Raw genomic sequence first — 16506 nt, forward strand, 5'->3', positions numbered from 1 at the left:
TCTAGACATTGGGCACATAATAATGTAATGATGTAAAATATTTACTATGGTAAATTAGCTTCAAAAATTAGCTTTGTAACAAATATCTTATGATGTATGTGGAGTCTTTAAAAATGGTACAATTAGACCTATTTACAAAACAGAAAAAGAATCACAGATGCAGAAACAAACTTATGGGAACAAAGCAGGGAAGGGAGCGGAGGGTTAAACTGGAAGATTGGGACCGACATATACACACGACTATAAGATAGATAACTAACAGGAACCTACTGCTTCCCTCATAGCTCAGTTGGTAAAGAATCAGCTTGAGATGCAGGAGACCCCGGTTCGATTCATGGGTGGGGAAGATCTGCTGGAGAAGGGATAGGCTACCCACTCCAGTATTCTTGGGCTTCCTTTGTGGCTCAACTGGTAAAGCATTCGCCTGCAATGAGGGAGACCTGGGTTCAATCTCTGGGTTGGGAAGATACCCTGGAGAAGGGAAAGGCTACCCACTCCAGTATTCTGGCCTGGAGAATTCCATGGACTATGTAGTCCATGGGGTCACAAAGAGTCAGACACAACTGAGCAACTTTCACTTTCACTGTATAGACAAAGAACTCAAAGAACTCTACTCAATACTCTTATAATTTTCTTGGAAGAAAAGCTATGACCAACCTAGACAGCATATTAAAAAACAGATACATTACTTTGTCAACAAAGGTCTGTCTAGTCAAAGCTATGGTTTTTCCAGTAGTCAGGTATGGATATGAGAGTTGGACTATAAAGAAAGCTGAGCTCCAAAGAATTGATGCTTCTGAACTGTGGTGTTGGAGAAGACTCTTGAGAGTCCCTTGGACTGCAAGGAGATCCAACCAGTCCATCCTAAATGAAATCAGTCCTGAATATTCATTGGAAGGACTGATGCTGAAGCTCAGACTCCAATACTTTGGCCACCTGATGCAAAGAACTGACTCACTGGAAGAGACCCTGATATTGGGAAAGATGGAGGTGGGAGGAGAAGGGGACAACAAAAGATGAGATGGTTGGATGGCATCACCGATGTGATGGACATGAGTTTGAGCAAGCTTGGTGATGGACAGGGAAGCCTGGCATGCTGCAGTCCATGGGGTTGCAGAATTGGAGACAACTGAGCAACTGAACTGAACTGAACACTACTGTATGGTTTCCCCTTGCTTATTCCACTAATCTATTATACTTTTCTAGGATAGAATTCCTTACTATCATAACAGAGACATAAAGAACATAGGAAAAAGCACCCTTATTTAGAAATGCATGTAGGCCAACAATATAGTTATTGTTTAGTTGTTAAGTTGATTCTGACTCTTTTGCAACCCTATGGACTGTAGCCTGCCAGACTCCTTTGCCCATGGAATTTCCCAGGAAAGAATATTGGAGTGGATTGTCATTTCCTTCTCCAGGGGATCTTCCCGATCCAGGGATCAAATCCATTTCTCCTGCTTTGTCAGGTGAATTATTGGGAAGCCCCAAGATTATAGGAACATTCTCTATAAGCAGATGTAGATGTTACTGTGAATTACGTATACACAAATAGTATAGTTTAGAAAAGCATTACAAGTTTGAATTAAATTGCAAGAGAAGAATATCTACATTTTTATGCCTTTGAGAATATTTCATTTCAAATCTAATGCCTGAATTTATTAGTAGGTGCTAGTGCAATAAAATCCAGAAAGCTTAAAATAATTAGGTTTGCCAGGTAAAACACAGGATCCCAGTTAAATTTCAATTTCAGGTAAATAACAAATAATTTTTTAGTATAAGTATGTCTACAAATATTGCATGTTGCTGCTGCTGTTAAGTCGCTTCAGTCGTGTCTGACTCTGTGCGACCCCATAGACCGCAGCCCACCAGGCTCCCCCGTCCCTGGGATTTTCCAGGCAAGTACACTGGAGTGGGTTGCCATTTCCTTCTCCAATGCATGAAAGTGAAAAATGAGAGTGAAGTCGCTCAGGGAGCACTTATATGAAAATAGTATTCATATTTTATCTAAACTTTAAATATAGCTGGGCACCTAGTAACTTTTATTTCCTGAAGCTGGCAATCTTAAAAATAATGCATGTGGAAAAGGAAAACAAGTCTTTCTACTGAACAGTCTAAGGGATGAAGAAGTATTCCTGGGTTTGTGGAGGTGTCAAGAGAGTGAGAAGTTTTGATTGTTCCCAAAGATAAAAAAGATCTCCAAAGCTTCCTCCAATAGATCTCCCTTGGCTCTACCATGTCTAGAAGTCATTGGTTCTTTCATCTCTTCCCAGGCATTTTCTTTAGTATTGGTTATAGATTGCATTGATTCTTTCTAGATTGATTCTTTCTCTAAAATTATCAAGTTTTCCCTCATCACTTAGATTTAAAATTATATACAGATTTATAGATTTACATGAAGTCAAAGAAGACCAACATTAAAAAGTACTACCCAACAAAAGTACTACAGCCCTACAAAGTAATTAATTATAAGGTTAGAAGATAATATACTTTTGCTAATTACTCACAGCTTGGTGCCTGTTTTTTCATGGCAGCCAACGACTGCATGTTTTTAATCTCCATAATAACAATAATGGCATACATCATTAACCCTATTTTATTCTTTTTTTAATTTTTTATAATACCAATAACAAAGATCATTAACCTCTGTTCTGTTTAACATCTAACCACCCATTTTAGTTAAATAAATATCATAGAAAACATTAAATATCACTTTGCTATGCTACACTGGCTCTCAGGAGGGGAATTCTTCCTAAAGCATAATATTAACATCAGTGTACTCCACAAGTGTCAAACAATGAATGGTACAAGGAAATAGATAATAATTTATGGCTTTAATCAAATTAGTTCAAAACTATCTTTTCAAAGTAGTTTTAAATCTTTATTTGTATAATTGCATTATGCTTATGAAGTTATTTTCTGAAGCTATTATAGAATAGAGCCACTCCATTATTGAGATAGTCAGGCAATAACTCACGAGCATGCCAAGATAGTGAGACCTAACTTGTTTTTGAAGGGAGTTTCTGAGGATAACTGCTCTCTGAAGAATAGAAATCTGTATAGTATTACTGGTCTTGTAACAGTTACTCTAAGTCAAGATTCTTTTTAAGGGAAATATACCTGCTTGCCGTAACATTTCTGAGTTTATGACTTAAATAACCATTTCACATAATCAATGACATCAAAAGAACCAAAATGGCAAACCAGACTCCTATTTAAATTTTTAGCAAAGTTTTGTCACAAACTTCAAATAAATAGTTTCATTTCTCTATACACGAGACCATATTAGCTTCATTATGAGAATATGTACTTAACTTGGGCAGTCCTATGTGACCCAGTCTACCTGCATTATCAGGCTTGGTTTAGGGGACAGGCGGAAGAAAGATGGGCCAGAATCACAGATAAGATATAATACGTACAATTTTAATAAAATTATCCCAATTATTTTCCCTTTTATAGTATTGAGAGAGAGAGAGAGAGATCTTTTAGCAGAGGCTTCTAGGGGAAACTAGTACTTAAACCTTGATAAATTGCAGTATTTGTAAAATATTATACCGCTATGCCTCCCCCTGATATCTGGGCGCAAGATTACAGGTTAGCATATCTCTTGAAAAACAAACAAAGATAGTATGCCACACCGATTTAACAGGAAAAAAAAAATGTGCTATCCTTTCCCAACATACATTTTAGCATCCTGTCTAATTTCCTATCATATGCACACCCTAAACAATTCAGATGGTCTACCCACCCTCCATGGTCTGACTCAGTGCTGGCTAATCCTCTTCCAAACACTGTGTTTGGCTTCTGGATGCCATAGGCACAGTTCAGAAAACCAGGACTCAGAAAATAGGAATTCAAAAATGGTTTTTACAAAAACATGGCCTAAGGGAAGAAGCTAGAAGAATTAGGGTTAGTTCTTCCCCCAAAAGAATAAGCTACAAGAAAACCTACCAATTACGTGATTTATGCTCTTTTCCCTGAGTACATTTAAACCTTTGCTTTGCTTTCTGAAGGAAAAGGTACATGATTAGAGAAGAGACTGACTTCTCTTTGACTGATTTATTCTTTGACAAATTCCCAGAGCCCATTCTGCCATCAGAATCAATGCCTTGGTCTCCTCTCCTCCAGATGCATCACAGAAGTAGCCAGATGAATAGGATGCAGACTGGATAGGCCAGTGAGTGGGACACAGGTTCAGGATCAGCAGGCTGTAGCAGACAAGGACACAGTTCTGCACCTTTGTTTTTGGACTTTGTGTACTGCTTCCTTAGTGCCAGTAACTAAATGGTGCTTTTTCTTCCTGAACCTGACTTCCCACTGAAAATTATAATCTATATTATACTACTTCCATTCTTATTGTCCTGTATTTATTTAGGCATCCCTCTATTTTAAGGACTGGTAGAATGTGGTAGAATGTTTTGGGCCATCTTTGCTAAGGTACCCAATAAATGCAGGTATCTTAACAAGCCATGGACCTGGATCATACAAAACTAAGTGATGATGGTAAAAAGTGCTTTGGAACAGTATGGAGATTCCTTAAAAAACTAAAAATATAGCTATTATATGACCCTGCAATCCAATCCCGCTCTTGGGCACACATCCAGAGAAAAACAGTACTAAAGGATCCATGCACCCCAGTGTTCATTGCATCACTGTTTTCAATAGCCAAGACATGGAAGCAACCTAAATGTCCATTGATGGAGGAATGGATAAAGAAGATGTGGTACATGTATACAAGAAAATGTTATTCAGCCATTAAAAAGGATGAAATAATGCCATTTTTAGCAATATGGATGGACCAAGAGATAGTCATATTGAATGAAGTAAATCAGACCAAGAAAGGGAAATATTATGACATCCCTTATATGCAAAATCTAAAAAGAGATTATACAGATGAACTCTACAAAACAGAAACAGACTCATAGGCTTAGAGAAAGAACTTACAGTTACTAAGAGGACGGATGGGAAGAAAGAATAGTCAGGGATTTGGGGATCAACATGTACACACTGCTAAATTCAAAATGGATAACCAGCAAGGTCCTACAGGAAAGCACAGGGAACTCTGCTCACAGTTGCATGGCAACCTGGATGGGAAGGGAATTTGGAGGACAATGGACACAATGCATATGGATGGCTGAGTGCCTTCGCTGTCCACCTGAAACTATCGTAACATTGTTAAGCAGCTACATATTCCAATACAAAATAAAAGTTAAAAAAATAAAATAATGTCCTAAAAACTTTGGAAAAGAAAACACTTTGAATTTTCTGTACAATGATGTCAGAGAAAGTGAAAGCCTTCCTGCATTTTCCTATGCCTGATTTTGGTTAAAAAATCTTGGTTCCCTAGCTCCCAGTGCAAAACAATTGATTTAAGACACAAAATGAGCTATACTGTCAGGCAAGATTTGTTGACATTTCGCACTGTCTTTCAAGTAATTTATAACTAGTACACAGTTCAAGGGAAAAAAATAATGATTAAAATTTAGATTCATCATAAATTAAAAAGTGATTCCTTTGGTTATAGCACATTAGAATATCAGAACACAGTAACTATTTGTATTTTAAAATATGAAACGTCAGTGCAAAGCAATATCTTTACATAACTCTTGAATTTGATAGCATGGGCTTTGGTCTAAGAAGAAGTACATTGTAAGTAGAAAATATCACTACACGAATGTATATTTATATGATTAAATGTTGAAAACATTTATCACAATAAGTTTTTTGAATGGACAACCATAAATATATTCTTGCTACCTATTCAAAGAAAAGTATTGTTGCTACACTGTTACTATCATGGGGAGTTCTAATCAGGATTGATCAGTAACAATAAAAATGAACAATTTTAAGATTTAGTAACTCTGCCCCAGCTCCTATTTTGACATTTTTAAATTAAAATATTTTCATCTCAAACAAAATGTTATGTACTGTAGTTTACAATGTAGAGAAAAATTCAACAGGTGATAACTGATGAATTCATCACAAATTTCTGGATCATTCTGAGTCTTCCATCATTAGTCAAGATTCATCCCATTAACCATGCCTAAAACTTTTTCAGGAACCTGCTCCAAAAAGACTCTTCTTGTTAAAGTATGACTTAAATCCCTCCTTAGAGAAGGTAAATATTTTCCTTAATAAAAACTTTTTTAATTACACAAATAGACTTCATTCTCCTACCCATCTTGGAAAAGCCCATGTGAAATTTCTGTTTTATAGGTTTAAAAAACAGTCAAATATTAGCAATTTCATATAGTTCAACCTAATGTTTCCTAGACAGGCTCAGTGCTCCTCATAAAAGTTATTTGTAAAACAAATATGCTGAAGTCTAATTTTCCTGCATCCCTTCACTAGATTTAAAATGGAAAGTGCTACTGGTAGGCTATTTTCCAACTGTAGAAATTGTATATTCCATGGCTGTAAAATTTTCTGAGGTAATTCTTGATATCTAAGCTCAACATTTCACTGAACATATTTTTCTGGAACCAGTTATAAAAATCTAAGGAGATTTGCAAAACTAAAAACAATACCACTATTTTAACTTATTTTTGCTTTTGGAAAGCATTATTTACTATGGAATATACAGGTGGTAGGGCTTCCCTGGTGGTTCAGTGGTAAGGAATTTGCCTACAAAGCAGGAGATGCAGGAGATGTGGGTTCAATCCCTGGGTAGGAAAGATCCCCTGGGGAAGAAAATGGAGACTCACTCCAGTGTCTTTGCCTGGAGAATCCCACGGACAGAGGAGCCTGGTGGGCTGCAGTCTATGGGATCACGAAACAGTCAGACATGATTTAGCAGCTAAACAACAACAATATAGTATTTGCTTTGGAAAATATGCTTTTATGCTAATTGCCCTGGGTATGTAATTATTTTTAAGTGAATTAATAAATATTTTAACTTCTCAGTTTTAAGATATAATGGGGTAAATATCAATTGATATAACCTACAAAAGTCAAAGTTCTGTGGAGTTTTCAATAATTTTTAAGAGTGTAAAATGTTTCTGGGACAAAAAAGTTTGAGAACCACTGGGTTAATTAAAGAGATAAATCAGAACAACAGAAGAGAAAAAACAGATATAAGACATATTATAAACCAGACCATTCATTCCGTGCTAAGGGACCTGCTTCAAATAAGGGAGTATCTAACTGGCAGAATAGCTGAGGACCTCATCTCATTTCTCACTTGGGTGGGGTTAGAAGGGGGTCAGGACTGAGCACAGAGATTTTCACAGGCATATTTCTAAGCCTAATCCTATGCAATTTTTTTACCGTGCACAGGTGCTGCAGAGAAACCTCTGGGCAAGAACAATCCTATCCATTAGTGCGGCACAGCAACAGGTATTCTCTTGCATGACTCATTGATTTTAGATATAATTTCAAGGGTCATCAGGTTCTTTTTCCTTATCATAGCAATCTTGAGAGGTTAAGAAAAACAGAGGTGTTTTACTCTCAGTTTACAGGTGGGGAAACAAAGACAGGTTTCAGGGTCTTACCCTAAGGCACACAGACTGTGTTGGAGCACGTTGTGGAATTTAAGGCACCTGCTTCTAAAAACAGTACTTTATCCTCCTAGCTCCCTGTCTTTAAGATAGTTTTTTAACACTAGAAACTTTTTAAAGTGAAATCCTACATGGGAGTCTCATAAGAGAGCACAAGAAACAGAACTGTTGCAGTGCAGAGAGCTGGAGGATCTAGATTCCCGCCCGTTTTGCTTCCCTTCAGCCAGTTCTCTCCCTTTGCTCTCCGCATCCCTCACCCTCTCTCCCCTTGGGACACCAGTCTGCCCAAGACCTTCTCTTTTTTATTTTCCCCCTTTACACCAATATCCTGCTTCCATTACTCTGCCTTTTTTAGGCTTCTACTTAAATATGCTAACTGTACTTCTTCAAATGCATGTATTCTTGTAAAACAGATCTTGTTTTTTGTGCGTATGTGCTTAAATTACACAAATGGTATAATGCTATGCATCACACAAATCAAGTTCTCCTTTTTACTTTTGTCCTTTAACATTGTTCTACTCAGATTTTTATCTCTATGTCTAGCTTACTTTTGTGGGCATATGGCTCTATCATATATATTAATATGTCATATTTTACTTGTCTATTCTTCTATTGATGAATCCAACATCCATCAGAGAAAACTGAAGATGTTTTTGACATATCAACTTGGGGTCAAGGGGAGAGTTTCTCTGGGATAGTCACTGAGTTGTTGGGTATACAGACCCAATCTTACCAAATGCTACCAAACAGCCCTGCAGAATGGACCTCCCACCACAGATCACAAGAGCTCCTCTCTATACATTAAAACTTGCCACTATATGCAATAGCTAGGATGTAGAAGCAACTTAGATGTTTATCAGCAGATGAATGGATAAGGAAGTTGTGGTACATATACACAATGGAATACTACTCAGCTATAAAAAGGAATACATTTGGGTCAGTGCTAATGAGGTGGATAAACTTGGAGCCTATCATACAGAGTGAAGTAAGTCAGAAAGACAAATATCATATATTACTGTATATATATGGAATCTGGAAAGATGGTACCAACAATCCTACATGCAGGGCAGCAAAGAAGACACAGATGTAAAGAACAGACTTGTGGACTCAGTGGGAAAAGGAGAGGGTGGGATGATTTGAGAGAATAGCGTTGAAACATACACTTTCCCATATGTAAAATAGATAACCAGTGGGAGCTTGAAGTATGATGCAAGGTACCCAAAGCCAGTGTTCTGTTACAACCTGCAGGGATGAGGTGGGGAGGGAGGTGGGAGGAGGGTTCAGGATGGAGGGGACACATGTATGCCTATGGCCAATTCATGCTGAAGCATGGCAAAACCATCACAATATTGTAAAGCAATTATTCTCCAGTTAAAGTAGATAAACAAATTTTTTAAAACTTGCTGCTTTCCTTTTCTAATATCTCATATGCTGTTGAGTGTTAGGTGTCATCTCATTATTGTTCTAATTAACATTTTTCTGATAACTATTGATATCAAGCATTTCTTCAAACGTCTGTTAATTTTTTGAGTTTTCTTGCCTGTGAAATTGTGTACACCTTCTGTGCATTTTACTACAGACTTTTTCTTTTTCTTTCAGATTTCCTGTTTTCCATTGCAGGCATTAATTCCTTGGGTGTTTTAGTTGTTTCAAACATCTTTGCCCAATATGTGAACTTTGTTTATTGCATCCTTTATTCAACAGGACTCCTTCATTTTGCTATTGTCACATTTCTCTCTCCCTATTATTTTTCTTTTTTAACTTTCTGCTTCTTATTTTTCAATTTTATTTGAAAAATTATTTTTTTTTTATAATTTCCATTTTATTGTCTTTTCAGAGAAACCAATATTTCTTCAGTCTTTAAGGACTTGGATCCTTACATGGGCTTTGGTGGAGGACGTGGGGCAGCACCCGCAGGTCTAAATCGGGGTGGAGGTGTTCGGTCCTTCCAGGCTTCCCGAGAGCGATTCCTGACTACCTTGCTGTGAATGGCACAACTCACGCAGTAATGCAGTTTCACATACAGCTTGGGAAGCACATAGGCGTCGAAAACACTCGCTTCGGAAATGTCCCTGACGGCTGCGGCCTCTACGATGTTTCGAATGACGAACTTCTTAATGGCCTTATCCTTGGGCACGCATCGGGCACAGTTGGTGCAGCAAATAGGCTGCACGTGGCCGCGGCCTTTTTTGGCACGACCGTTGTTCCTTCTTTTCTTGGTCCTCTTTCCATTCTTCCACTAAGGTCCAGGCTTTCCACCCTCCCCGCAATCTCAGAATCGGCTCCTCTCAGTCTCCACCCTGGCCCCGTACTATTCCCCACGCGTTAGCACTCACCATCTTGGAAGCTGAAAAATTATTTTTGTTGATCCCTAGGTCACAGAGATAGACCTCTCAACATTTTATTCTTTGTTTTATGGCTTAACCTTCACATTTAAATCTTTAGTTTATTTGGTGTCCACCTATGTGTATAGTATAAGGTAGGAACCCAGCTTTAGTTTTTTGCTTTTACTGAGCTAATTTTTGGAACACCCACTGTCTGTCCTTTCCCTGTGGTGCCTTATTTATCATACATCATATATTTTAATTCAGTCACTGCTTCCATGTTTCATTTGTAAATTTTATTCATTTACTGTTACATTCTAGAGAATGAAATGGCAACCCTACTTTAGTATTCTTGTCTGGAAATTTCTATGGACAGAGGAGTCTGGTGAGCTACAGTCGAGGGGGTTCCAAGAGTCAGACATGACTTAGTGACTAAACAACCACTGTTACATTAGAATGTTTTCCCACATTTCAGTTTTAATCATTCTATATGTTTTTAATTTTTATTTTTCTTTCTTCATTCTATTAGCAAGTACAAAATTTCTTCCAGCCTTAAAATCAGGCATGCACATACTCTCCTTCTATTCATACCTCATCACTGGTTTCTGGTTTAGATGCTAAGTTGTGTCTGACTCTTGCGACCCCATGAACTGTAGCCCACCAAGCTCCTCTGTCCATGGGATTCCCCAGGCAAGAGTACTGGATTGGGTTTCCATTTCCTTCTCCATTATACATCATTAGTATTATGTTTACCTGACTCTAATAATTTTTTAAAAGCATCTATATCTTACCTCCTCCCTTAAAATAAACAAATTTTCAGTCTCCTCCTTTATCCCTATTCTAAAATGCTAAGTCTAGGTTTTTAATTCTTCATTGTTTAGGTATTATTTGTGTGTGTTTCATTTGTTTTGCTTTAAAAAAAAAAAGATAAAACTAGCACTCAGCAAGATATTCACTGACACTCTTACTTTTCACTTATTGCTACCTCCTGTATTTATTTCTCGTTATTATTAGGAGTACACCCTCTCTAGTATATTCACAAAGATGTCTTTGTGTGATACATTTTCTAATTCCTGTGTGCATGAGAATATTATATCTTTACATTTAAATGAGAGTTTGTATATTTTTTAAAATCCAGTTTTCAAGTTATTTGACCTCAGTATTTTAAAATAAGGGCTTCTTTGCCTTTATATCCCTTTATTCATCTTTCTTTCTATTTGTTGCCACTGAAGGCCTAATGAACCCATAGAGACACAGGAGGAAATAAAGGATGGCGAAGGGATGGGGAGGGCTTCCCTGGTGGCTCATGAGAGCACATGGGGTGAAAGTAACACAGATTTCAGAGTTACAGAGACATGGATTTGATTTCAACATATCAGAGCATTACCTGGAGAGAAAAAAAAAAAATCCACAAACCAGTGCAGTGAACAGGGTTTATTAACTCAAGAGAAATAAATCCCCCAGTTTTTCAGTATGTTATGATAATCCATGAACTTCCTCACTATATTCATGAGTTGTATTCAAGAATCCACTTGAATTTCAGGAGCTGATGGTCAGATCCAGGTGTTTCACATGACTTATTATACCTAGGGATTTTGTGGCAAGAAACTGAAAAAATGTACATACAAAAATTGAGGAAGGTTTCTCCATAAGTTCATTACTTAGTTAATATGAATTTTTATGCTTTGCTGTACGGTACATGTATGTTAATACCAGATTTTCAATGAATACCATACTTTTATCATTGTAAGATGCTATGCATTTGATTCAATGTAGTCTGATATTATTACACTACTTCCTGGTTTTTGTTGTGCATTCACCTCTTACATCTTTGTTTATCCTTTTCCTTTCAGCCTTTCTCAGTCACTTTGATACAGATATGTCTTTTATACATCTAATATATCAGGAATCATGGAATCCATGAATACAGTGAACACACTAAACACATGCCTGCCTTCATTGATCCAATGTTCCCCAGGAACAGCAGACATGAAGGCAGGTACCTCACATCCAGAAACTAGCACAGTGCCTGGCACAAAAGAAGACAGGAATAAATACATATTGATCAAATGAACTTCTTTTAAAAAAATAAATAATTACTAATGATTTGAAATGTTTGTCCACACAAAAACCCCCACATGGATTTTTATGACAACTTTATTCATAACTACATCTTTCAGGAGGTAAGTAGGTAAATAAACTGTGGTAGACTCAGGCAATAGAATATTATTCAGCACTAAACAGAAATGCCTCTTAAGAAATCTGCATGCAGGTCAGGAAGCAACAGTTAGAACTAGACATGGAACAACAGACTGGTTACAAATTGGGAGTATGTCAAGGCTGTATATTGTCACCCTGCTTATTTAACTTAAATGCAGAGTACACCATGAGAAATGCTGGGCTGGAGGAAGCACAAGCTGGAATCAAGATTGCCAGGAGAAATATCAATAACCTCATATATGCAGATGACACCAACCTTATGGCAGAAAGTGAAGAAGAACTAAAGAGCCTCTTGATGAAAGTGAAAGAGGAGAGTGAAAAAGTTGGCTTAAATCTCAACATTCAGAAAACAAAGATCATGGCATCCCGTCCCATCACTTCATGGCAAATAAATGGGGAAACAGTGGAAACGGTGGCTGACTTTATTTTTCTGGGCTCTAAAATCACTGCAGATGGTGACTGCAGCCAGGAAATTAAAAGACACTTGCTCCTTGGAAGGAAAGCTATGACCAACCTAGACAGCATATTTAAAGCAGAGACATCACTTTGTCAACAAAGGTCCAGCTAATCAAGGCTATGGTTTTTCCAGTAGTCATGTATGGATGTGAGAGTTGGACTATAAAGAAAGCTGAGCACAGAAGAATTGATGCTTTTGAACTGTGGTGTTGGAGAAGACTCTTGAGAGTCCCTTGGACTGCAAGGAGATCCAACCAGTCCATCCTAAAGGAGATCAGTCCTGGGTGTTCATTAGAAGGACTGATGTTGAAGCTGAAACTCCAATACTTTGGCCACCCGATGAGAAGAGCTGACTCATTGGAAAAGACCCTGATGCTGGGTAAGACTAAGGGCAGGAGAAGGGGATGGCAGAGGATGAGATGGTTGGATGGCATCACCAACTCAATGGACATGGGTTTGGGTGGACTCCGGGAGTTGGTGATGGACAGGGAGGCCTGGCGTGCTGCGGTTCATGGGATCGCAAAGAGTCGGACACGACCGAGTGACTGAACTGACTGAACTGAAACAGAAATGAGCTATTAAGCCATGCAAAAACATCAAGGAAACTTAAATGCACATTGTTAAGTGAAAAGTCAATCTGAAAAGCCTACAGAGTGCATAATTCCAACTATATGACATCCTGGAAATGACAAAACCAAGGAGACAGTAAAAAGATTTGTGATTGCAGGGGGGTGGAAGGATGAACAGGCACAACACAGAAGACTTTCAGGGCAATGTGAACACCCTGTATGTGACACTATACTGGTGGATACATCTCATATATACTTCCCCATCAAATTTAGGACACCAGGAGTCAACCACAAGATAAACTACAAACTCTGGAGGATATGATACATCACTGTACCACTGTGGTGCTGGATGTTCATAGTAGGTAGTTATGAATGTGCATGGACAGGGGTATATAAGCACTGTCTGTACCTTCTCCTCAGTTTTGCTTTTAACCCAAGACTACTATAAAAAATGTAAAGTCTTGATTTTAAAGGGGATTACTTAATCAAAATCCTACTAAATTCTTTGAAGGAGAATTACACAGAGCTAAAGAAACATTTTAAAGAGAGACCTAATCTAGGGACCAGAAATCTCCCCTGATAAGTGACTCTTTAGTTCAAGTATCCCACACAATAAAGCAGTGGAAAGCATTCTATAAGAGGGAACAGAATTTTTTCTGTTTTCATTTAGCTATATTTTCTAATTTTGTATAGAGAGTAACATTTACAAAGCAAGTAAATACATAAAGTGGAACAAGTGCTATAAATAAAATTTCTATCTCCTATAGGCCCTATGGTAAATAAAAGAAGCTAAGGGCAAGCAATCAAGAAAGGCTCCCCCAAAGTACCATTTAATGGATTGTTTATGTAAATATAAAATGAATAAATAGAGCTTTATGAATAAATTAGATCTTTTCATCATTCTTAAAATGAGATTTCCATTTTCAGAGTTGCTATGAAAATTAAAGAATAGTTAAATTAAACTGCTTTAAATCTCGTTTCAAACAAGGCAATAAATAATCACATAAAAAATATGTAAAGCTCCTAGTACAATGCCTACTATACATTAGGCATTGAATAAATTGTTGTTGTTGTTGTTGTTGTTGTAAGCAGATGAGTAAAAATGCAGTTTCTTGGGTAGAATGCCATAATACATATGGGACTATAAGGCTCTACTGAGGATTAAGTTAAATCAGAAAATGTGCATAAAGCATATATTACTGTTTGGAATTTAATAGGTATCAGAATTATCATGTTTCACAGATAAAAATACAAAAATAACTGTTAGGTATGTATACAGATGGGCTTCCCAGGTGGTGCTAGTGGTAAAGAACACTCCTGCCAATGCAGGAGACCATAAGAAATGCAGGTTCAATCCCTGGGTCAGTAAGATCCCCTGAAGGAGGGCATGGCAACCCATGCCAGTATTCTTGCCTGGAGAATCCCATGGACAGAGGAGCCTGGCGGGCTACAGTCCATAGCGTCACAAAGAGTCGGACGCAACTGAAATGACTTAGCACGAGCATGACGACATGCATATAGTCATAGATAGTGGTAGCATAAAGAAATTAATGTGTTGGAGAAACAAGTCAACATGTACTTGGAATTGTAAGGCATCCCTGGCAAAGCTTCCAGAAGAAACCAGGATCCACTGAAATGAGAAGAAATTGAATGAGGAAAGAAGACCTGTAGTGCTCACAGCAAGGACTCGCCAGGGGACAGGGACGCTGCCACTTGAGCAGAGCCTCAGAGCATCTTACCACCCAAAAATTGAAAACCAAGAGATCTCAAAATTCTATAATGCAGCTAGGCATTTAACAGAAATAAAGTAAAGTTCAGTTACCTATCATTTTACTTCTAGACTGGGAGAGATCTTGAGTCTACGAAGAAGAGCAAACTGCCTACTTTATACAACTGCAAATTCGGAACAGGTCTCCAATCACAGTTCATGGAAGGAGCTCTGGGTATCTTGTATTAGACATTTTACACTAGAAAAATAAGACAACATATCTATACTTTCTGAGGTTAGCCATTTATATCAAGACATAGAGTGTTTTTACACCTCAAAAATCATGACTTTGAAGGCTTACAGTTAAAGGTAAAGTATAAAAGACACTAAAGAGGAGAGAAATGAAACAATAGTTAAGCTGCTGGCCTGAATGTCTTCTTATTATTTCTTATTAAGATAAAGAAACTACAGAAAACATAATGGATAATCTATAATGGAAGCCCCTTGATAGATTTACTGATGGGTGCGGAAAGGGTGAGCCTAGAAAAAAGGAAGAAATGGCCTGTCACAATAGAAGAGGTGGTGAGCATCTCAGCTAAACGTTCCTGTAATCATTTCTTATTGAGAAGTTAAATCAGATGGGTTTCCAGAAGTTAGCAATAAATACCCTCAAATGCACAAACATCACAGAATTACAAATAAAAATATTGTAGGAATGTCTATTTTTATTGCAATATCTCTATGGGAGAATGCCAGAAATAAAGTGAAACTGGTTGGATACCATAAGCCTCTTAAAATGATCGCTTAGGGTTTGCTGCACACATACACTGTGGAAATAAAATGCTTCTTGGATTTTATTGGTTCAATCTATCCAGGATCATAAGTATGTAATCAGGTATGTTTCAGGATATTACATTTTAAAATAGCATTCTTATTTTATTTGCCTAATCTCTTATTGCCCTTCAAATCAGTTATTTGTGCACTTGACTTGGGCAATATATAATCCTGTGTTTTCTTCTTGGATTCTGTAATCAGTATAACAAAGGAAGCAATTTGGCACCATCAACTAAATATTAACTGAATATTTTAAAGTAGAGTTCTTCTCACTACTATACAGATTATCTCACACTGTACTGCCCTGGAGGTAGCATATATTCTAAAAGCAGGAGCATATCCAAATTTAAAATAAGTTTATTACAATAGACTGCTAAGGCAATTATCAAGATGATTCAGGATAAATTTTACTTTCACCCAAGTCTCAACATTATGCTCAAATGTAAAGACATTCTTAACCTAAATCAGGTACAATATCGTCCCAATTCTCCATTTTATCCAAACACCAGAAACGTGATAAAAAGTGAAACAGAAAAGTGAATAAAAGTATATGCATACATTTGAGGATGTACAAGTGTTGCTTGAATGTGATTACAGGATGCAGTTGTAGAGAAAATTGTCATAAATCCCTAATGTTTGCTCATGTTGCATTTTATGATATTATTATTTCCCTTTTCCCAGTACAAAGTTTCACATGTGGAACAATCATTTCAGGGGTGCCTTAATGCTAGGGCCTGAAATCTGGACATTAGATATAACAACAAAAAAAGATAAAATATACTTTTCATCCTTGACAAATGTATTAGTGAGAAGTTGCATACAGCTCCTCATGCAGAGGTGTTCCTTAAGTGGGTAAGCAGCCCAAGGATTATATGGTGGTTTCTGAAGTCATTAGGTTC

At 37.4% G+C, this 16506-nt stretch overlaps 1 pseudogene; it reads right to left on the reverse strand.

Moving 5' to 3' along the window:
- Positions 1–9293: 9293 nt before the first annotated feature.
- Positions 9294–16506, reverse strand: part of LOC110140917 (small ribosomal subunit protein eS26 pseudogene) — a 91839-nt pseudogene continuing 84626 nt past the window's right edge.

Source organism: Odocoileus virginianus, chromosome 6 (assembly GCF_023699985.2).
Source record: "Odocoileus virginianus isolate 20LAN1187 ecotype Illinois chromosome 6, Ovbor_1.2, whole genome shotgun sequence".
Classification (NCBI taxonomy): Eukaryota; Metazoa; Chordata; class Mammalia; order Artiodactyla; family Cervidae; genus Odocoileus; species Odocoileus virginianus.